The 24,049-nt window shown below is 35.0% G+C and overlaps 1 long non-coding RNA gene across 3 annotated transcripts in view; it reads right to left on the reverse strand.

The window, feature by feature from the left end:
- LOC140843101 (uncharacterized) overlaps positions 1-24,049 on the reverse strand; it is a 500,637-nt gene that overhangs the window by 314,304 nt on the left and 162,284 nt on the right. Inside the window, exon 5 of one of the 3 annotated variants that reach the window (XR_012120578.1) lies at positions 5,606-5,900. The exons of the other annotated variants lie outside the window; for them this stretch is intronic. This is a non-coding gene — a long non-coding RNA (uncharacterized lncRNA). Of the gene's footprint in view, positions 1-5,605; positions 5,901-24,049 lie in introns of those variants that run through there. 3 annotated transcript variants of the gene reach the window in all.

Below are 24,049 nucleotides of genomic sequence, written 5' to 3' on the forward strand. Positions count from 1 at the left end.
CAGGTGATTTAGTCTTCAGTTTGGTCTCAGTATCACATCTGTATTGTAGGTAAACTGGCTTCAAGAAAAAATAAAGGCTATTTTCATGAAAATCTCCACAAGATATTGGGAGCACAAAGTTGCTACACAATGGGACACATGTATTCAAGCACATCTCTGTCTCTAAGCACAGACAAGAATGACCACATGGACCTTCCTCAGCATCAAGAGTAACTTTAGTTTTTCCATAGCAGAGCAGTGACATAACTTAATTTCAGTGATTATCTTCTAGAGACCTTGCATTATCATCAGCCCTAAAGTTCTTGTGAAGGACTGTTAGGGCACTATCTTAGCAGTATATGTTACTTTAGAAATATGAAGCAAGAACCATAGCAAGGAGAAGAAAAAAGTTATGCCAGAAATCCTGAAGTAATTGGAGAAATTCTGAGAGGAGTTGCACGTCCCACAATAAGAAATTGAAGGAAATTGAAAAAAACACTATCAATTTTAAGTATTTTTCCTGTATTTAAAGAATCCCCAAAAACAAGAGATGAATTAAGAAATATGATCCAGAAAAAAACAGCTATGCAGAAGGTGGATAAATATTTGAAATAGGACATTGTGCAAATTTAGGATGCTGTTCACATCCTGGCAAACGGCAAAAGGGTCCAAGTATAATCTTCATCCAATGCAATCAGATAAAATGGTAATGCACACACATAGAATAGCACAGTGACAAAAATTAGGAGAGATGGTGAATGTTGAATGCTGGCTTCTGTACTCCTGCTCCTTTGTAATCTCTCCCCTGTCCACTTTTCCATCTTTCTTTATTTTCCTTATAAATATTAAGAATATTGGATAGGGCCATTGATCTGTACGTTCACATAAAGTATACCTGATATATGGGATAGAAAACATTTTTAAAAAAATAGATCACACATAAAACTGGAATAAAAAAAATCCCATAGCACATTCAGCTAAAGTCGCTGTTTCTTATTTAGGATGCTATTATAGCACCTTTGCTAGAATGCTGATTTCTAGAATTGTTCACTGTTAGCAATTCAACATAAAATTCCAGGAGTATATCATATGAGATTTCATCAAATATAAGTTGATCAGGTTCTTTTAATTCTCTGCATACATTTTCTCAAAATAACACATACTATCCTTAAGAAAATGAGTTCTAAAATATGATCAAAGCAGAAATAACCTGTTCCCTGTGGAAACACAAAGGTTCTAGCCAGTACCTTTCCAATTTATATAAACAAAGACAAATAGGTTAATTTTGTTTATTGTTTTTATAATGACTCTCAGCCAGAATTTCATTTATACAAATGTTTTTTATTAAAACACTCTTTTAAAAGGGTGTTACTTCAAGACAAAGAAGACTCATGGTATAATTGGCATAAGTATGTTATGTAAAATTGAATTATGTTAGCTAGCAATCCTCTAATTACCATTTTTTCATGGGCATCCATTTTTCAACAATAATATTAGAAAATAATTAATACCTTCAGGACAAGGACCTGAACTTTATGCAAATATAGATTAGAGAAGTCCAAATTATTTTTTAATGAGCTATATGTATTATGTCTCCCTATCTAGAGTTCATCTGGACCATGGCATTAAATAAGCTTAGAGTTAATTAAGCATATTATAACTATTCCCAGCTTCTGCCTTTATTAGTATGATTCTGCTGGCTCAGAGGCACTCAGCAAACATGGAAATACTTTATCAACACCCCACTCCAAAACACCTTGAAATATTTAAATCCTTTCTATATACTCTTGAGATGATTCTAGAAGCTCAAACTTATTGGATCCTTTTTGAAATCCATTACTTTTCTATTTATACAAATATGAAGTGCAAGAATAGAGGAAGCTTCCTTTGTAGATAGTGATTTATATTAATAAGAGCTATAGTCAAATAATTGCTCTTGAGCACAACCACACATGAAGGTACGATATCTCTTCCCACAGCGATACTGGCTCAGGCATCAGCAGATTAAATGAACAGACTTGCTTGGTATTTTAGTATGCTAAATTGAATACAAGTTATAATAGAAAATTTCAACATGCAAATGAAATCAGAAGAGCTTTTCTAATTTTCAGGAAGGAAATAGGAGAATCAATCTTTCAGTTAAAAAAAGAAAATCTGCAGACCATTCATTAATAGCTGATCACATTTTGGCAACACCAAACTAATTTCACTTATACCTACTCAGATTGAGTTAGTTAGAAAAGCAAACCCTTTGGAACAAATCCTACCAAAATCTCTCCACAATTTGAAAGAAACTTCAATTATATGAGATAATCCTATGGAAAAAAACACCATGAATATCAACAGAAAAGCAATAGACATTCGTGTTCTACTAGAGACTCAGCAAGGGAAGAAAAAAGCAGTTGAGATATATTTTCCATGGATCTGGTTCACATTCTACTATACTTCCTATAGCCATATTTCCACAGCCAGGGCAAAACCCTTTTTACAGGAGATTGCTTTGACATTTTAAGAGTTATCTCCCTAGTCCCTTCTATATAATTTTGTTAGCAATTCAACATAAAATTCCAGGAGTATATCATATGAGATTTCATCAAATATAAGTTGATCAGGTTCTTTTAATTCTCTGCATACATTTTCTCAAAATAACACATACTCAAAATAACAAACTCAGGCACCCTGAAAAGGTGGTAGGGTATCAAAAAGACAATAGATTTTGGATTCAGACAAACTAGCCTTTAAATATAAGCACAGCCATTCACTACATGAATTATTTTATAAAATCAGTTAACTTTACTTATAGAAAGAACTGAGGCTGAGGAAAGAGAATTCATACCCAAACAGAACCATCAAAGGAAAAAGATCCAGCAGGTTTTCTGGAAGATAATGTGTGCTCAATAATTACTGGGTCACTTATTCCCCTTTCTTCAGGCTTTATACCTAATTTTCTATGCTAGTGGCTGCTACTCAAAAACTTTGTATTCTTCATGTTATTTGGGCTTTAATTTCTTTATATTCTACATTAACCCTAGGTGTTCACAAGTTTTGATTACATACCCTACCACCACCTCATTCCACTCCTCTCCTAGGTCCAGAGGTAAAAAACAGAACAATGGTCAATGGAGTCAACGTTATTAGGCTTTTGCACTAGAAAGTGAAGCTTCTATTAGGAAGAATAAAGGAATTTTAAAGAGAGGTAAACCTAGGTAAACATATTCTTGGTCCACTTGAATCACTTTTCTCTTGAAATACTCTCCTTCTCAGAATTCTTGAGGCTGGTAGCCTCCCTTTCCTGTTAGAAGAGAAATTGTTCTCCACACCCACAAACCCAGAGGAAGAGCTGAAGAGAAAGAAACTAAGGAGAAGGTTGCATAGGCCTGCCCATTGTTTAGGCCAAGGTAATCTTCATGTTACACAGGAAGCACAGCTTCGTTCTCTAGAGAGCTGGACACATAAGCATTTCAAAGCTAAATTAGTAATTCTTTTCCTTCTCATGAAATAATATGTCTGTGTATATACATGATGGGCAAGGAGGGCTGCAAATGCTATACGAGACAGGTAGGTGATTCAGAAGTTCCAATCCCATCTACAAACTATCACTATACCTCCAGTAGTTATAAGATTGTAGGCTAGTTTGCATGAGCTCCATACTAAACACTTGACAATATTATAAAACATTATTTTATTACTTTACTAAAAGCATAAAGATTTAGAACCTCATGAAGAATCGTCTTTTCCAAAAAAAAGAATAAAATATCTATCTGATCATATAATTTACAAGAACTCTTTTAGATTACATATTCAGATAATTATTTATGAAAATATTAATTTTTTTGAGAGGGTATCTCTCATATTTATTGATCAAATGGTTGTTAACAACAATAAAATTCAGTATGGGGGGTCAATGCTCAATGTACAATCATTAATCCATCTCAAGCCTAATTCTCGTCAGTCTCCAATCTTCTGAAGCATAACGAACAAGTTCTTACATGGTGAACGAATTCTTACATAGTGAATAAATTCTTACATGGTGAACAGTACAAGGGCATTCATCACAGAAACATTCAGTTTTGGTCATGCATTATGAACTATAAACAATCAGGTCAAATATGAATATTCGTTTGATTTTTATACTTGATTTATATGTTGATCCCACATTTTTCCCTTTATTATTATTATTATTTTTATTTTTAATAAAATGCTGAAGTGGTAGGTAGATGCAAGATAAAGGTAGAAAACATAGTTTAGTGCTGTAAGAGGGCAAATGTAGATGATCAGGTCTGTGCCTATGGACTAAGTATTAATCCAAGGTAGAAAAGGGCAGCAAAACATCCACGGATGCAGAAGATTTCTCTCAAAGCAGGGGGGATGAGGTTCTGAGCCTCACCTCTGTTGATCCCCAATTTCTCACCTGATGGCCCCCCTGCGACTGTGCCTGTCTTAGGTTGTTCCTCCCTTGAGGAATCTTACCCATGTCTGGCTAACCAGTCATCTTCCGGGGCCATACAGGGAAATGTAAAGTTGGTAAGTGAGAGAGAAGCCATATTGTTTGAAAAGGTTAGCTTTTTATTTCTTTGCAGATTTATGCCCTGTGGCTTCTATGCCCAGCACTTGTCTCGAGGTATCTTTACCACCTGGAGGAATTATGATACTTGGTAAATTCGATATGAGGCACGAATTCTATTTAAGGGTTGTAATTAGGAAGGAAGAAGAAAAGCTATAGAGGTAGCAGATGGAAGAAAACATGGGAGGATTGATTATTTCTTTGACATATCTTCTTGTAGAGTACCTTAAGTATGTATAGGTTTTAAACTACTAACTAATTTGCACACATATATTAACATAATAAGAATACGGTGACATAAACAAAGCAAATCTATAATTACCATCCATCTCCAGTGAAGCCAAGAAAACCATTTAGGCACCCTAGGCATTTGTGAAAATTTGTCTATGATATGATGGATATTGTCCTACTGTACTTGAACAGTCTGAGAAAAATCAGACAAATTAAAGCAGCCCATTTCTGGGATCTGTTCACATCCCATATGTTCTTTTAACCATAGATAGTCTATAGTCATAAGGAAGTATTAATTTTTGATGGGCCAGTGTGGTAGGCTGAATATTAGCTCCCCAAAATATCTGTATGCTAATCTCTGGAACCTGTGAATGCCATTCAATATGGCAAAAGGAAGTGTGCAGATGTGATTAAGTTAAGGATCTTAAATTACAGAGAATATCTTACATTATCCAGATAGACCCTAAATGTAATCACCCAGGTCTCTATATGACAGAGGTAGAGGGAGTTTACTATATAAGAGGAAAAGGTAATGTGATTATGTTGTTGGCTTTGAAAATGGAAAAAAAGGCCATGGCCCATGGAATAAAAGGTGTTCATCTCTAGAAGCTAGAAAAAACAAGGAAACAGACTGTCCCATAGAGCTTCGCTAAGGAGTATGGACTTCCTGATACCTTAGTTTTGGCCCAGGTTTTTGGGCCCATTTTGAGCTGCTGACCTTCAGAACTATAAGACAATACAAGTTTGTTGCTTTAAGCCAATAAATTAGTAATTTATTATAAATTATAGAAATGTGTTACAGTAATTTACCATGGGAAACTAGTATCATCAGAAATGTCTAACTAAGTAGAAATTTACTGATCAAATAATTTGGGGATGTGCACCAGAAAAAAAGTTTTTCCCAAATTCTCCATCCTTAACTAGGTTTCTCTTGTATTCATATGCTGCAACAACATAGCACAATCCCCTCTCATTGCATCCCTCACGTACTCTGGAATTGAATTATTTAGTTGTGTCTCTTCTCCACAAAACAGAAAGTCCATGAGAGCAGAGTCCACATCTGCCTTGTTAGTATCTGTACCCTTGGAGCCAAGCACAGTGGCATGCAGCAGCATCTGATAAATATCTGTTGGAAAGATGAATAAGCAAATGAGAGAAGAAAAAAAAAATTATTTAAGAATTGTGCAAAGCACGGAAAAACAAGGTAAGGTGACATAGGAAGACAAGAAAACCCTTATCAAATTGTTGGTCAGTGTAGAGGAAAAGAAAACTGATTAAGGAGGTTGTTTCATGTTTTTTTCTTGGTCACCTTTGCTAACTTTTCAGAAGAAAGGCACAAAAAAGGCAGACAGAATGAAACCAAAGTTTTGTATAATTCATAAACTTTTAAATGGACCTTAAGTAATCAAATGTACAGGTTTATAGGTCAGCAAAGGATAAAACTAATTTAAATATTTAAAGAAATCTAGTCCACTTCTTTTGTTATATTTAAAATACATTTCATTGCAGTTTTATGTAATAAATACTGTTATGCTATGTTTTGTTATTATATGCCCTGAACTATGATCCTTAGTAACCCACGACAAATGCAGTTCTCCAGAAGTCAAAACCTGAAAGTTGATTCAAGGAGGAATCTGAGCCTCAGATCCAAAAGGCTTGTACATGCTCGTGTTTTCATTTCCCATCTATGCAGGGAAGACAACACTCACTGAAGCTTTATTTTCCTCAACAATCAACTTCTCTTTAAAACACACTTATCATGTAAAAATATGAAGTTCTGCTTTGATAGCACCTGGGTCACCCGTGTGGCAGCTTATTTGTCCAGTGACTTGCTTGTCAACTATTCATTTTCCAGACATGAGGTCTAGGATTTTTCCCTTAATCATCTGTATCTAACATATGTTAAAACCTTTTTAAGTGTTTACTATTACTGCATGCATTTCAGTCATAGCAACTCTAAGAGATATACAACCCAAACAAAATGCTTCCTCTAAGCAGAAGTGTATATCCTGGGATCTTCAGCACCTGTTAATCTGAAAAGCAAAATTTGGATCTGGTACTTCATTTTTTAAAATTTTTATTTGAGCAGTTTTGTGCAGCTGTTCAAACTAGTATGCTAATAGGAAAATCAAATATCATTTATTCAGAAGGGGAATTAACTTTTATAATAACACATATTTCACAAATTCCCCATGTAGATAAATATTGTTTTTCCCCATATTTAGATTCCCTTTACAAAGATTTGTTCTGTGTCACCAAATCTTCTTGTCTCTATAGTTTAGGACTATATATGAATATACAAATAAACTAGAGCATCAGAGTCACACACTGCAAACCAATATTAATACTAATGCCATTAGTATCTTACTAAGAACCTCTCAAAATTAATATATAGTAATATGGAGTATAGTGAAAGGCCAATGAAATAACCCTCACTGGAATGTTAGTGTATATATTTGGCACTATAAAAGATATAAATTCCAATGAAGTAAATTCTCAGTTGCATATAATATATAAAAATATGCCTGCCTCAGTATAAACAAGGCTGAGTTTGAAAATATTTCTAAATCCCCAATAGCAATTAAGAAAATATAAGAAATTATAGTTTGAAAGATATCTTATTTCAAATTAATTTCATATGTAATTTATATATAATATAAACATATTTACCTAATAAATTTCATATTATTAATGAAGATTGAAGGGTTTTTTTTCTCCTGCTTTACAAGTTTACTTAATTTCCCCAGTAACCTAAAAAGGAAACATAAGTTTTCTCCTAATGTATACTACAGAGATTTTGTGAAAACAAATGATATGTTTAAATATATTTCAAATGTCTAAAGATAAAAGTTTCATGACCATTTAGAGTAGTCTTATTACCACACTTCCTTGACTCTAAGATGCATATATTTTTATACTTTTATATCACTACATTTGTATGCAACTTATATTCAATAAAATTTTACAAATGGATTTTTTTTCTTTTATTAGTGATAGATGATAATAGTGCATCTAACACTGATGTCACCTTAGCTTGGTGAAATCTAGTAAATAAATTATTTAGCATATAAGTAAAGCAAATATATATTTTATCTCTCTTTATATCATGAAGTATACAGAAAAAACCATAAAATATAATTAAATATTAAAAGTCATAACCTAGAATTACATATTAGGAAATGTATTAAATAAATGTTAGATGTTTTTCTGTGAAGTGTAAGATTCACTTACAAAGAGAAAATGCAGTTACCCCTTGAACAATACATGGGTTAGCAGCATTGACCACTCCACATAGTTGAAAATCCATGTGTAACTTTTGATTCCCCAAAAACTTACCTTCTGACAGCCTACTGTTGACAAGAAGACTTACTCATAACGTAAACAGTCAATTAACACATATTTTGTATGTTATGTGTTATGTGTATTATATACTGTATTCTTACAATAAATTAAGCTAGGGAAAACAAAATGTTTTTTCAATTAACCACAAATAGCCAAAAATATTTCTAATATATTTGTTGAAAAAAATCTGTGTTAAGGTGACCTACACAGTTTAAATCCTTGTTGCTCAAGGGTCAGTTGTAATGACATGTAAATGTGAAAGATCTGTAGGGCAGTATCTACCTATCACAAGTCCTTAAGTCTGAAAGCATGTTCATAAATTAGAGGTGGATAAAACTACTTGGTACTTTCCTTTTGTTACCAAAACAATATTACAAATTAACACTGCCTCACAGGTCTAAAATTCATACAACAGATTAGTGTGCTACTAAGAGAAATGTATGGCGCTTCTTTAGAAAAGAAGTATCATTTTTTTTCTTTTTCTTTCTTAAGGTACCATTGATATACAATCTTATGAAGGTTCCATGTGAGCAACATTGTGGTTAAGAAGTATCATTTTCATAACATCATTAATATGAGAAAAGGTAAGCAGGCATCAACCTGTGTCAAAAGATTCTAGGCTGGATCACGGGAAGATGGCAGTGTGAGTAGCTCAGTGGAAATCTCCTCCCAAAAACATATTTATGAAAATACAATAAATACAACTATTCCTAAAAAAGACACCAGTGGATAAAGTACAACAGCCAGGATACATCTACATCTGCGAGAACTCAACATCACATGAAGGGCGTAAGATACAATCCGTGGCCAGGCAGGATCAGAATGCCCCCGACCCCAGAACCTGGTGGGAAGAAAGGAGTCAGAATGGGAGGGAGTGAAAGCTCAGGACTGCTAAACAACCAGCTCTAGAAATCCGCACCTGGAGCAAAGACACAAGGTGCACGGGGTGCTGGATATTAGAGAAACGGAAAAGCAAAACTTGTGGGCAGGTCCCCACAACTGGCACCCCTAAGACAAAAGAAAAGCGAGTGCTTCTTGCAAGTCTTAAAGAGACAGGGACCTCATAGCTAGACAAAGACATCCTGGCACACTTAGCCAACAGCTGGAAATTCTGGGGAACTTTAGGTGCCCTAACCCCCTGGGAAGCAGCACAGCTCTGAAGCCCCTCACAGCACTAAGCAGCCTGCCAGTCACTTCCTCAACTGGCGCAGACCCTGACGCACTGGCCCAGTAGTGGGAGAGTGGCAACACATGCCAGGTGCAGCAGCACCAGAGGGGAATGGAAGCAACCCGCGTGCACCGACAGTGCCAGAAGGGACTGGTAGAGGCTTGTGCAAGCCCACTGTGGTGGTGACTGAGCAGCCCGGGAGCAGCTGGCACATGCCAGTGGCAGCAGCACCAGAGGTCCATGGGAGAGGCCCACGTGCACCTGCAGCAGTGTCAGAGGGAGCAGACATGCTCACAGTAGCTGACTGGAATCCCAGCCTGACACACAGCCACCTGGGCCAGAACCAAAGGCTGCTGCTGGCACGTAGCTGCCTGGCAGGGGCGCCGCTATCATAAAAGAGTGAACCTGGTGTGCCTGCCACTCCCCGTAGGGCTCTGCACTACTCTGACAGAGACCCCGCCCACAGCAGCTTAGGGATTAATCCGATGGCGGCTCCAGGAGTGCAGGTAACTGACACAGGCAGCGGAGAAGGGCAAGGTATCCAGAAAGCAGGAAAGGACTTTCTTCTCCCAGCTGACACAGCCCCAACCAGCCTACAGCCACTGCTATAACCATGAAAAGGGAGAAAAATTTAGTCCAGTCTGAACTAGTTCAGACAACCCCTGAGAGAGGATCTGCAGACACAGACCTAACCAGTCTCCCTGAAAAAGAATTCAAAATAAAAATCATAAACATGCTCACAGAGCTGCAGAGGAATATACAAGAGCTAAGGGATGATGTCCAGAGGGAGATTACAGAAATGAAACAATCTCTGGAAGGATTTATAAGCAGAATGGATAAGATGCAAGAGGCCATAGATGGAATAGAAACCAGCGAACAGGAACACATAGAAGCTGATGCAGAGAGAGACAAAAGGATCTACAGGAATGAAACAATATTAAGAAAACTGTGTGACCAATCCAAAAGGAACAATATCCACACTATAGGGGTACCAGAAGAAGAAGAGAGAGAAAAAGGAAAAGAAAGTATCTTTGAAGAAATAATAGCTGAGAACTTCCCCAAACTAGGGGAGGAAATAGTTGCTCAGTTACTGAAGCACACAGAACTCCAAACAGAAGGGACCCAAAGAGGAAAACAACAAGACACATAATAATTAAAATGGCAAAGATCAAGAACAAGCACAGAGTATTAAAGGCAGCCAGAAAGAGTAAAAATGTCACCTACAAAGGAAAACCCATCAGGCTATCATCAGACTTCTCAACAGAAACATTACAGGCCAGAAGAGAATGGCATGATATATTTAATGCAATGAAAAAGAAGGGCCTTGAACCAAGGATACTATATCCAGCATTACTATAATTTAAATATGAAGGAGGGATTAAACAATTCCCAGACAAACAAAAGATGAGGGAATTTGCATCCCACAAACAACCTCTACAGGGCATCTTACAGGGACTGCTCTAGATGGGAACATTCCCAAAAAGAGCACAGAACAAAACACCCAACATATGAAGAAGGGAGGAGGAAGAATAAGAAGGGAGAAAATTAATCATCAGGCTGTGTTTATAATAGCTCAATAAGTGAGTTAAGTTAGATAGTAAGGTTGTAAAGAAGCTAACCTTGAAACTTTGGTAACCAAGAATCTAAAAACTGCAATGGCAATAAGTACATATCTTTCAATAATCATGTTAAATGTAAATGGACTGAATGCACCAATCAAAAGACACAGAGTAATAGAATGGATAAAAAAGCATGACCCATCTATATGCTGCGTACAAGAGACTCATCACAAACCCAAAGACACGCACAGATGAAAAGTCAACGGGTGGAAAAAGATATTTCATGCAAACAACAGAGAGAAAAAAGCAGGTGTTGCAATACTAGTAGCAGACAAAATAGACTTCAAAACAAAGAAAGTAACAAGAGATAAAGAAGGACATTATATAGTGATAAAGGGCTCAGTCCAACAAGAGGATATAAACATTACAAAACATATCTGCACCCAATACAGAAGCAACAATATATGTGAAACAAATACTAACAGAATTAAAGGAGGAAATAGAATGCAATGCACTCATTTTGGAAGAATTTAACACACCACTCACTCCAAATGACAGATCCACCAGACAGAAAATAAGTATGGACACAGAGGCACTGAACCACACACTAGAACAGATGGACCTAATAGACATCTATAGAACTCTATACCCAAAAGCTACAGGATATACATTCTTCTCAAGTACACATGGAACATGCTCCAGAATAGACCACATACTAGGCCACAAAAAGAGCCTCAGTAAATTCAAAAACATTGAAATTCTACCAATCAACTTTTCAGACCACAAAGGTATAAAACTAGAAATAAATTGTACAAAGGAAGCAAAAAGGCTCACAAACACTTGGAGGCTTAACAACATGCTCCTAAATAATCAATGGATCAATGAACAAATTAAAATGGAGATCCAGCAATATATGGAAACAAATGACAACAACAACACAAAGCCCCAACTTCTGTGGGACGCAGCGAAAGCAGTCTTAGGAGGAAAGTATATAGCAATCCAGGCATGTTCAGAGAAGGAAGAACAATCCGAAATGAATAGTCTACTGTCACAATTATAGAAAATGGAAAAAGAAGAACAAATGAGGCCTAAAGTCAGCAGAAGGAGGGACATAATAAAGATGAGAGAAGAAATAAATAAAATTGAGAAGAATAAAACAATCGAAAAAATCAATGAAACCAAGAGCTAGTTCTTCAAGAAAATAAACAAAATAGATAAGCCCCTAGCCAAACTTATTAAGAGAAAAAGAGAGTCAACACACATCAACATAATCAGAAATGAGACAGGAAAAATCACGACGGACCCCACAGAAATACAAAGAATTATTAGAGACTACTAAGAAAACCTATATGCTAAGAAGCAAGAAAACAAAGGAGAAATGGACAACTTCCTAGAAAAATAGAACCTTCCAAACAGAAAATCTAAACAGACCAATTACCAGCAATGAAATTGAAGTGGTAATCAAAAAACTACCCAAGAACAAAACACCCGGGCCAGATGCATTTACCTCAGAATTTTATCAGACATACAGAGAATATATAATACCCATTCTCCTTAAAGTTTTCCAAAAAATAGAAGAAGAGGGAATACTCCCAAACTCATTCTATGAAGCCAGCATCACCCTAATACCAAAACCAGGCAAAGACCCCACCAAAAAAGAAAACTACAGACCAATATCCCTGATGAACGTAGATGCAAAAGTACTCAATAAAATATTAGCAAACCAAATTCAAAAATATATCAAAAGGATCATACACCATGACCAAGTGGGATTCATCCCAGGGATACAAGGATGGTACAACATTCGAAAATCCATCAACATCATCCACCACATCAACGAAAAGAAAGACAAAAACCACATGATCATCTCCATAGATGCTGAAAAAGAATTCGACAAAATTCAACATCCATTCATGATAAAAACTCTCAACAAAATGGGCATAGAGGACAAGTACCTCAACATAATAAAGACCATATATGACAAACCCACAGCTAACATCATACTGAACAGTGAGAGGCTGAAAGCTTTTCCTCTGAGATAGGGAACAAGACAGGGATGTCCACTCTCCCCGCTGTTATTCAACATAGTACTGGAGGTCCTAGCCACAGTAATTAGACAAAACAAAGAAATACAAGGAATCCAGATTGGTAAAGAAGAAGTCAAACTGTCACTATTTGCAGATGACATGATATTGTACATAAAAAACCCTAAAGACTCCACTCCAAAACTACTAAAACTGATACCGGAATTCAACAATGTTGCAGGATAGAAAATTAACACACAGAAATGGTGGCTTTGCTATACATTAACAATGAACTAATAGAAAGAGAAATCAAGAAAACAATTCCATTCACAATAGCATCAAAAAGAATAAAATACCTAGGAATTAACCTAACAAAGGAAGTGAAAGACCTATACCATGAAACTACAAGACACTCTTAAGAGAAATTAAAGAGGACACTAACCAATGGAAACTCATCCCATGCTCCTGGTTAGGGAAATTAATATCGTCAAAACGGCCATCCTGCCCAAAGCAATACACAGATTCAATGCAATCCCTATCAAACTAACGACAGCATTCTTCAATGAACTGGAACAAATAGTTCAAAAATTCAAATGGAAACACCAAAGACCCCAAATAACCATAGCAATCCTGAGAAGGAAGAATAAAGTGGGGGTGATCTCACTCCCCAATTTTAAGCTTTGCTACAAAGCCACAGTAATCAAGACAATTTGGTACTGGCACAAGAACAGAGCCACAGACCAGTGGAACAGAGTAGAGACAACAAACATTAACCCAAACATATATGGTCAATTAATATGTGATAAAGGAGCCATGGACATACAATGGGAAAATGACAGTCTCTTCAATAGATGGTGCTGGCAAAACTGGACAGCTACATGTAAGAGAATGAAACTGGATCACTGTCTAACCCCATACACAAAAGTAAATTCAAAATGGATCAAAGACTTGAATGTATGTCATGATACCATAAAACTCTTATAAAATAACATAGGCAAAAATCTCATGGACATAAACATGAGTTACTTCTTCGTGAACATATCTCCCCAGGCAAGGGAAACAAAAGCAAAAATGAACAGGTGGGACTATATCAAGCTGAAAAGCTTCTGTACAGCAAAGGACACCATCAACAGAACAAAAAGTTATCCTACAGTATGGGAGAATATATTCATAAATGACAGATCCAATAAAGGGTTCACATCATCCAAAATGTATAAAGAGCTCACACACCTCAACAAACAAAAAACAAATAATCCAATTAAAAAATGGGCAGAGGAGCTGAATAGACAGTTCTCCAAAGAAGAAATTCAGATGGCCAACAGACACATGAAAAGATGCTCCACATCACTTGTCATCAGAGAAATGCAAACTAAAACCACAATGAGATATCACCTCACACCAGTAAGGATGGCCACCATCCAAAAGACAAACAACAACAAATGTTGGCAAGGTTGTGGAGAAAGGGGAACCATACTACACTGCTGGTGGGAATGTAAATTAGTTCAACCATTGTGGAAAGCAGTATGGAGGTTCCTCAAAATGCTCAAAATAGACTTACCATTTGATCCAGGAATTCCAGTTCTAGGAATTTACCCTAGGAATGCAGCACTCAAGTTTGAAAAAGATAGATGCACCCCTATGTTTATCGCAGCACTATTTACAATAGCCAAGAAATGGAAGCAACCTAAGTGTCCATCAGCAGATGAATGGATAAAGAAGATGTGGTACATATACACAATGGAATATTATTCAGCCATAAGAAGAAAACAAATCCTACCATTTGCAGCAACATGGATGGTGCTCGAGGGTATTATGCTCAGGGAAATAAGCCAGGCAGAGAAAGACAAGTACCAAATGATTTCACTATATGTGGAGTATAAGAACAAAGAAAAACTGAAGAAACAAAACAGCAGCAGACTCACAGAACCCACGAATGGACTAACAGTTACCAAAGGGAAAGGGACTGGGGAGAATGGGTGGGAAGGGAGGGATAAGGGCAGGAAAAAGAAAGGGGGCATTACAATTAGAATGTATAATATGGAGGGAGTATGGGGCAGGCTCTACAACACAGACAAGTATTGATTTTATAGCATCTTACTAAGCTGATGCACAGTGACTGTGAAGGAGTGTGTTGGGGGGAACTTGGTGAAGGGGGTGCCTAGTAAACATGATCTTCTTCATGTAATTGTAGATTAATGATACCAAAATAAAAAAATAAAATAAAAAAAGATTCTAGAGGATCCTGAAAATCTTCAGTTTAATAGATACATGCCTAAGTCTCTCTCCTACAGTGCCTCATAGCCTCAATCCACTCTGTTAGGCATTGATGGTGAAATGTTATTATCAGAGATAGCTGCTCCTGAACCGCTATTAGCCATTAACATGCTAGGATAAAATAGCCTAACAGATTGGTTATCCATTAACAAATGACTCCCTAAGGAGCTACACGTTATAAATAGTAACAAGGAGATATGACCAAAATTGCAAAAAAGAGTCATATCAGAGACTAACTTTAATCAACTGGTCAGGCTAAGAAATTTTCAATGAATGATATCAATGAGAGATGATGATAAAAAAGCTCCAAATGTACTAAGAGATATGGACTCTGGGCTAAAGTATGGAACTCTCATGATCAATGTCTGGCATACAAAGGAAAGAAAAATCACAGAATGGCAACTTTATTTGCTGATTATCTGCTAAAATACTTGTTATACTAAGAACTTGCTTTTTGAGGGTTAAAAAGATCACCAAATGCTTTTCTCATTTTAGTGAATCATGGAATACTGACCTGGATTTTATTTCCATTAAGGTCATAACCTTACAGGAAGATAAATGAGATAAAATAATTTAACTTTGGAAACTATAGTACTTACAGAAGAAGAGAGTAAATACTAAAGAAACAACCTTCTTTCCTTTATGGGTAAGAGAACAAATACAAGTCATTTTGGAATATGTAAAGAAATTATTCAAAAACCAATCATTCTAATATTGAACGAGGACTCTATAAACGTATTTGAGCTGCTGAATACTTTGCATGTATAGTTCTGCCAGACTTTTGTGGTCTTTAGTCTCAGTCTGACATCTCCAATGCTCACACAGACTGTTTCAAAATGAAATTTTCAATACAAAGAAAGATCAGAGTACATTTAAATATGTTAGAGGCTGAAAGATCTGTCAGCAGAAAAGATCTCCAAGAAACTGTGATCTTTAAAAGACAGTTACTGTTCACCAACAAAACCCAAACAAAACATCATTTGGTCCAGAAGCTGAAGCTGAAGAATTTTTTGCAATCAGGTTTCAATTATTGACTTAATTAATTTCTGACTTCCAGTTCTTAATGGTAACTATTTCTAATCAATTTCTTGAAGAATAATACCATATGATGGAAACTGAAGTTCATTAAGATGCCAAATATTAGAAACGGGTGGGGCCTTAGAATTGATTTAATAAAACATGTTACAGACATGGAACCTAAGGCCTAGAAAAGTGATTTGCCAAAGATTATACAGTTTAAGGCAAAAGGAGGGAACAGATCCTACATCTGATTACTCAGTGTCAAGTGCTCTTTCCCCTAATATCATAATGTGTCTCCCTTAAAGCATTACACTAAGCAGCTGAACGTGAGGCAATGATTTACTACATATCATACTGGAGTTCTGGCAGCTTGTCACTATTTTTTAAAGCCACAGTTATCTGAGTTACTAAAGACTGACAGTACTATTTCAGTGGAGTTTATTGTTCACATGAAACTATTACAAAGTATAGTAAAAAAACAAATATGATTTTGAAGTTGACTTTTTGTTCTTAGAGCATGTGATGAGTGAAAATGTTCTGACAGTTCAAGCTTACTCAAGCTTAAAGACAAATCTAAATTGGAGCTTGAAGATAAAAGAAATTCTTTAGTGATGCCTCAGTTGTCATTGATTGCTATGAGCAATTTTAAAGCTATTCAAGATGAGAATTGCCAGCTTGGTTCTGAAACGGGAGAAAGTGGTACATAAGATTAAAGGCTGGTACACATGCTATCTTGGTTTAAAAAGAGAGGACAGTTTTGCATCATATACATAGGTGACAATCGTGACTACATATAGACATTTATCAGCAGGAAATGACTCAATGGATGTTCAGAGAAGTGTAAGCACCAGCTGTGCTAAGGAAGATGAAAATAAAAGGCGACTTGCTTTATAAGGATCACTGACAGCAAGATGGCTGAAAAAAAAAAGAAAAAAAGCAGTTGCTAAAGCTGAGAGCTAATAAAAAATTATAAAAAACTATCTTCATAAATTATAGGATACCTTCTTCCTAATTGCTGAAAATCTTTGAATTAAAAAGATAGAGAGTCCATTTTGAGAAATTCAATTTCATCAAATGGAAAGTGAAAGCATCTCCAATTCTACATATACACTGAAGCTTTCATGCCCCATTTGTACGACTCATATTGAATCCTATAATAAGTTTCTCCCTATTGAGTCCAAATAAATGGCAGTTATCATAATGTTCTATTTTTAACTGATCTTTAAAGTTACTTTCTGCCTAGCATTTTATCCTTATAAAATATCCTAAGTTCTTAAAACTATTAATAGATGCACTTTCCCCTAAATAAGTTAATAGTGTCATAAATTTAAAAGTAGGAGCCAGAAATAGAGAAATTCAGCAGTCACCAAGATATTTTTCCACAAAAAAGGATTCTATCCACAACTAGGATAGATGATACCAGAAAAAATATATAGCCCCGACAGACATTTTCCTCTGGAACACACATTCCTTAACTGTTATTCCCTAAATATACTGTGCATATTCACACTCAGTTATTTTTTTATAAAGTTGTCCATTTACATGAAATAACTTTTCCAATATTCTTCCACTATACACCTAGTGTATATAATAATGCATTCTCAAGCCCTAACTCCTATATCACTTTAATGATTAGAAATCTTGTCAGAGGTAAATAAATAGTATTTCCACTGCATACACTACTAGAGTTTAACAGCATCACAAACCATTTGTTTATTTGCCCATTTCCTCCACCCTAGGATAGGGACTGCCCTATATCATATGCCTCTATATGTGTCCCAGTACTAAATAAATTGACTATGATATAACAAGTACTTAAATATTTGTTGTATAAATGAGTGAAAGTGGACCTTATCACTAGGATTATGTACTTCATTGCTTCCTATGAAAATTGCAACAGACACCCCTGCCAGTGATTTTTTCTTTCTTTTATATATTTCACAAAAATTCACACTTTCACTCTAGTTTCCTATAGAAAAGCATTTCACTATGTCAGTTGTCTAAGTACTTACTGTTAATAAAGGAAACTGCAAAGGAATTGTATGAGTGTATTTAGTGTGTTTATATTATGAGACAGATAACATTTCTCTCCATATTTTACAGTGATACAAAAAAATTCACCAATAAAGATATTTTTCTGTATACCTAGACTGAGACTGATAAATATTGAAATGCAAAGACGGTATTTCAGAAATTTCAGAATCTACTTTCTTTTGGAATCACATGTGGGTTAGAGAGGAAGAAGTACATCATACAAATAACTGTGTGTGTTCACACACATTCATACCTTGTTAATTACTGACATTCTCACCTGCAGTATCATAGCTATTGGGATATCAGGAGATAGAGCCACACTATCTCATTGTATAATGCTGCCTGCCAATATATTTCCTCACACAATTCTTTTATAATATATAAAAAATCTTCTATGTATTTATTTTTGTTACTTGAGTAGACCTGGGCAAAAAAAACAGATGATCTGATAAAGTGAACTGGCAAAATCCAATATAAATCTAACAAACAAAAGCAAATATTTAAAATTATAAATTCTGCCACATCAGGGGAAATCTCATAGTCCACACATGTTACACATTTACTAATAATATGTCCAGCCCCAACAGTCTGGGTATCTTCACTTATATATTTGCTTCTTTACTAGAAATAATCCTACTGGCAAAATTCCACTGATTTCTAAGCTGAAGTCTATAGAATCTTGCATTACTTTTCAATAAAAACACTACATCCCTGTTCATTTTCTTAATTTACTGTAATAAAAAGAAAAAAGATTCAGTTAAATAATCTGCCATGTGGGTGTTTGTTTCCTGTGAAGATACATATATAATGATGTTACCTTGAGTCAGAATAAAAATAATTCTGACCTTCTCAAGAATGTATATAGTCAGTTTAAAAATGAGATAATTACATTAGATATGCCCTAGTTTTATTCAAACAGACATGAAAAGGATCTAACATATTTTAAATTCTATCATAAAATATTTTACTAGAAAAAAAATAAATTTTTGTATTCTTTGTTTACGTTGTGAAATTACCAAGAAGTAAAACATTTCTAAGGTGTCATTAGAACACTATAACTCACAGTTGTGCAAAGATCAAATGTTTCTCTTTTTTAGTAAATCCCTGATTATTTCAAGAATGATAGTGATGCAAAGTGATAAAGAAGGGCTGCAATTTGGGTCTTATAGTAATAAAATTGCCCTGTGGTTTTCTGACATAATGAGGTAGAATCTTCCAGTGCCAAAGTCACTCCAGAAGAGCTTTGGAAAAAGATAATGGTCCTACAAACCACAAATAATTTAATAAATTAAAAGAGATGTGCTGAATATTATTTAGAAGCCTGAAAGAGACAATGCAACTGACTCATTTATTTCCAGGAATAAATTTAAACACCAGCTCTATACATCACTCATCATTAATAATTTTAAAAAAACTGATTTTCTGATAAATTTCTGACCACTACTTATCATCCAGTTGGTACCCTTGCCTGTCATGCCATATGAGAGGAACTCATTTGAGAGTTGATAGAATGAATGAATAGTTGATGTCAGCTGTGTTCAGTTCTATGAGTCTGAATACCCTGGAACTTATTGTGTATTTTTACTCACCCTGAAATTGATTCATAATCCAGAAAGTCAAGAAGTCTGGATTATAAAATTTAATGCACCAACATGGTTCTTTTAATATATATTCTTTTAACTTTGAAGACATAAAAATTATATTCTCAAAGTCTATGTTTCACTAATACTGCTGAAAATGAGGTTTTATATTTTCTGAGCAGTAAACATCATTGATTAACAGGGTACCAACTTTTTGTTCATTTGTTTTGCCCTTGTTAATTAAAAAATAGAAATCATTTTACATTCTGTATAGGAAAGTAGCTTACTTGCTCTTATAGAGATATATATATTCCCTGTTTTCTTACATCTAATTAATTCTATAATTATATAACCTCATGTTTCCTTCTAAAACATAATAATACATATATTCTCATGTGAGAAAAAAAGAAAATCACATTCTTTCATGTCAATGTACATTTATATGTTTAAGACTCTTAAAGTTTGTGAACCCAAAAGTCATCTGATTATTATGCTCTCAATACCCAGGCCTGTATAACCCTCAACCTTGTAAACACTAATGTACTTCTTTATAAACCTAAAAAAAAATTAAATGACTAAGGTTTTTAAACAAAGCAATCCTACATCAAACCTAGAAAAACTAGACTGATAAATGTAACCAAATGATAATCTGATATTAAATTATATTTTTAATTTCAATGACATTTAATCTTGAGTTCACATAAGTAGTACTCAAACTTCAAGGATATATGAAGGTATGGCTGAAGAGGTTGTTCCTAAAGTATTATAATAACAATTATTAGGAAACTTCTGTGAATGCTTTTTTTATACAGCAAAATGCTATAGAATTTTCACTTTATTCTAGGGAGTATTCTCTAAAGAGTACATGGAAAGATGTTTCTTTCAAGGGATCCTGAAAGAGATGCTAGAGTTTGTGATCTTTTACTAGGTCACTAGTTTTAGTTCCTTTTGCTAATGCTTCTGCACCATTTTTTGCATCAATACATAATACATAATAGATATGAAACTCTAGTCACAAAGTCAGGTGTACAAGAAACGTAACTTTTATTTTCCATAATGTAACCATAATGTAACATTTTTTATCTAGACATTTTCTACCTGGGGTCACCCAGATTACACAGTCTACTTGGAGTTTTCTAGTAATTTCATGGTTTTCTATCATTTCAGGGCCTCAGTCCTATACATTGACTTGACTCAATGGAACTTAAGAGTAATAGAAGTCTCAGGGTTTGGGTAAAGTTCTAGGTCATTTTCACCTACACACCAAGATGTATATTCCCTCATGAGTAAGCAGTAGACACAATGGTTAAGTGTGCAAGCAAATGGCTTAATCTCTCTGTCCCTAAATATCCTCTTTAGTGAAATGGGAATAATAAACTGTAGGCTACATAACGGTGTAACTGTGAAGTATCTGTGAAATATAACACAGGAAATGATGAGACACATATGTGTATCTCATCTTCCTGAACACAAGGCTTCTTGGGTTATGTTTTCTCTTAGCTGTGTCTGTATCTTTCTTGGACACCCAAAACATTTGGAATTCAAAGGCTGCCTCAGGCTGACCTCCTTAGACACACCATGTATCCATTTCTACTCTATCCTTTATTGTCACATCTTCCTTGGTAAAGGAAAAAGGTTGAGGCCAGATCCATTTTGGTAGTTCTGCTAACGTAAAGATGAGGATAAAGATAAAGGACCCTTTTTCAAGCACGCACACACACACAAACACACACACACTCGTGTTAAGTGTTCCTCTCTTCTACTTCCACTCTGCTCTCCAAAAGGCAATGGACATTTTATTTGATCTGGGAAGGGGAAGGGGTGAATTTTCTCTGAATTGATACTGCATTTTTCTCAAATTTTTTGTTCATGGGATGACCTTTATGTCCAGAGTTCTTCAGGGCTTAAGATTTTGAAGGTCAAAACTACCAAGTTCTTATATCTCTAAAGATACTTCAGATGCTCAAGACCTGTAATGACTGTCTTTGAGGCAGTAGATGTCTCATAAGCCCACGTGGGACAAGAGGGAATACAGTTCTAGGTAGCAAAAATTTCTGGGGGGGATAATATATTAAAATATTATCCTGCCAGATATAATATGAAGGTAATACCGATGTTCTTTTATTTGTGTTAAATAAAATATATAAGAATTAAGAGACACTCTAACCCAACTCAAATCTCCATTGCAGGGTATCTCTAACCAGTGAATGATTTTTGGAACTTAGATAAGCTCAAGGAAGTTATATATTAGTACACAAAAAACTTTAAAAACTCTCAAACTCATATATAAAAAAACATTCAATAAAAATGAACATGAAGTTTCATTTTTAAATACAAAATGCTATTTTTATAAAAGAAATATACAAAGGGCATAAGTTACAGATGTGTGATATTTTCCAGGAAATCTATGAGAAAAAAAAAAGTCACTTACTTGTGGCTCTTCTTTTATCAGAAGAATTACACTAAGATTTTAAGTAAAAAATTGGTCTACTTTGACAATATTAGGCCCCCAGATACCCACAAGACTTTCATAATCAATGCTGCTTGATAGCTCTTAAATTATGATGTGATTTTAAACATGTTAGCATATCTTTTGGAAGAGACATCAAGAAAATGCAACATTTTCAGTAATTAGTGTCAGTTATGCATTTAGAATGACTTCAAAACAAGGCAAAAGAATCTTCATATCCAGGGTTTAAATAAAACCTTAATATGAGTTGTTTTCTCTATGTAGAAAAAAAATCTTGATGTGACAATAAATATCTAAAATGTAGGGATTCTTAAAAATGTATATCAGAAAGAAATGACAGCATCAGTAGAAAAGAAAAAAATTTAAGGGCTCAGAACAATTTAAACTACATTGTATTGTAAGACCCATAAAACTGTATAATCTGAAGTTTTATTATAAAAATATAAGCTATATAAGGACAGGGACCTCTTCTAACTTTTTCCCCACTAAATCTTCAGTTCTTCAAACACTGAACAAAATATGAAAATCATTCTATAAATATTGGTTGAATTAAAGAAAATGTATCATTTTCTCCTCATTACATATATGTTACACAATGGAGGGATCATTTCCACCTATTTCATAAAGAGACATGGTGAGTTTTTTTTTATGAAAACTTACAAAGTCCTAATTCAGTTAAGTGTTCTTTCTTTAAGAACAGAACGAGATTTCTGAAGTTACAAAAGGAATATGTGTGTAACTGAATAACTTGAGACTGCTGTCTTAATTCCATATAGAATTTGGAACTTTGTCAGATTCAGAAATAATGACTTTTTTGGTTTTGCTTTAAATCTATATGCATTGAAGGACAACCATCTTTTCTTCCTAAGCAGTTACCCATCCATCCATCTTTTCATCTCACTGATACCATTCAGCACTAAAATGAAGAATACATACAAATAAAATAAAGCAGATGGAGTCTAAACTATCATGATAAATACTCCAACTTACTCTACTTTGTGCTTAAAGAACACTATGACTTTGTCATGCCTTGGAGCTCTCATTAGTACAACATTAATATGTTACATTGGTTTAGTTTAGTAGGATGGCCAACAAAGCTTCAACAATTTGATCATTTCCTGACCTCTCACCACTGTCCATAATTTTTCAAGTAACTCCCTTCTTACTGTGCCAGGATAGTTTGATTAGGCAATTCCCTCAATCTATGACTGCAGGATTTCATTCATTCCTGGGATAAGAGGGAAACATGTTCAGAAAAATCCAGCCAAACCAAAACTAATTTATCTTTGAGCTCAACTTTGTGAAAAAAATTAAAGCCATCTCGAATGAGAAAACGTTAAAGGAATCACAGATATTTAGCAGTGAGAAAATTCTAAGGACAAGGCAAAGTCATGGTCTTCAAATATTTGAAAGGTTGTAAGGTTCCAAAAAGGACTATTTTGTACCAGGGACATAACTAACACTGGTGTCTGAAAGGTTAAGAGTGAACACTTTTCAGTTCAATATAAGGAAGTTAGAGTTAATCAAATATAGAATAGGTTATACAATTCATCCCATGTGGAAATCTTCACTACTTTTTGACATTGAATTTATCCCAGGGTAGTTTAGAAAATCATTTGGTAGGGTTGATGTACTCCAACTCAATTATTACATTAAGGTTTGGATTTCATGATCTTTAAAGTCCATTCCAACCCTGAGATTCACTAAGGTCCTGAAACCCACTCCAGTGGGAGTGCTGCCTGCCAAGTTAGCCTTTGCATGAAAGGCACAAAATGATGTCAATTGTTGCAGCTGCAGTGAGTCA

This window comes from Manis javanica, chromosome 8 (assembly GCF_040802235.1).
Source record: "Manis javanica isolate MJ-LG chromosome 8, MJ_LKY, whole genome shotgun sequence".
Lineage (NCBI taxonomy): Eukaryota > Metazoa > Chordata > Mammalia > Pholidota > Manidae > Manis > Manis javanica.